Source organism: Mus caroli, chromosome 15 (assembly GCF_900094665.2).
Source record: "Mus caroli chromosome 15, CAROLI_EIJ_v1.1, whole genome shotgun sequence".
NCBI lineage: Eukaryota > Metazoa > Chordata > Mammalia > Rodentia > Muridae > Mus > Mus caroli.
Window position 1 is genome coordinate 59,076,113 of NC_034584.1, and position 1,339 is coordinate 59,077,451.

The following is a 1,339-nucleotide window of genomic DNA, read 5'->3' on the forward strand; positions in this document are numbered from 1 at the left end:
ATTGCTTAATTGTGTCAGTTCTAGGCTACCATGGAGTGTAGATGGACACACCACACACACACACACACACACACACACACACACACACACACACACACAGAGAGAGAGAGAGAGAGAGAGAGAGAGAGAGAGAGAGAGAGAGAGAGATTCATTAAACGAAAGTGAAGAAAGTAAAGTGGGACAAATAATTTCACACTGATAACTACAGACATCTATTGCAGTATGATGAATTGTATGTGTTAATGGTAGCCTTCAAGGGAAATTTTTTCAGAGATTTGCTTGGGGTTTTGTAGGAATAAAAAGATGAATATTTTCACCAGTGTGAGAATTACAAGGTCAATTGGAGGAGAATTAAGATAAGCTGTGTTTGAGGTTAGAATTCAGAGGAGGAGGGAACTGGATAGAAGACAGATGTGAGATGACCAGAGTCTGCAGCTTATCTGCATAATTTAGATATTAGCTATGTAGACACTGGACACAATGCTAGACAGTAAGTGTCTAAACATGGCTTTTTAATTCATAGTAGATAGGTGATTACTAACACAACATCATTACTACCAGCAGCATTATAAACCCAATGGCACACTTCTTTTTCTTTAGTTTATCATCATCATCATCATCTTTGCCATATCATCATATTACCATCTATCATCTGTGTGTGTATGTGTGTTTGTGTATGTATGTGTGTGAGTGTGTGTGTGTGTGTGAGAGAGAGAGAGAGAGACAGAGAGAGAGACAGAGAGACAGAGAGAGAGACAGAGAGAGGCAGAGAGACAGAGACAGAGAGAGGCAGAGAGGCGGGGTGGGGGGGTACGTGACACATGCACACAGGTATCTAAGTGCTGCTATATACCTGTGGAGGTCAGAAGAACACTGTCAGTCAATGTCCTTTCCTTCTTTCTGCTTTTTTTGAGACAGGGTGTATTTTGTTGTTTCTGCCATCCTGCTCCTGGATTTTGTTTCCAGACAATTCTTCTGTCTGTGCCTATCTCAGCACAGAAGCTGAGATTACAAATGGTTCTGGCAGTGGAACTCAGGTTGTCAGCCTTTGCATAGCAACTGTTTTCATCCCATGAGCCATCTCTCTCACCTCAAAGGAAGATTATTTAGTTCACTGTTTTAGAAGTTTTAGGGCAAAGGGCTAAGTTCGGCTTAGCTCTGGCTATAGTTTCATGCCAGATAACATCATAGATGGTGGAATCACTCTTCCTTTAAAAATTTTATTATTTTATTTATTTACTTTTTCCTTTCCTTTCCTTTCCTTTCCTTTCCTTTCCTTTCCTTTCCTTTCCTTTCCTTTCCTTTCCTTTCCTTTCCTTTCCTTTCCTTTCCTTTCCTT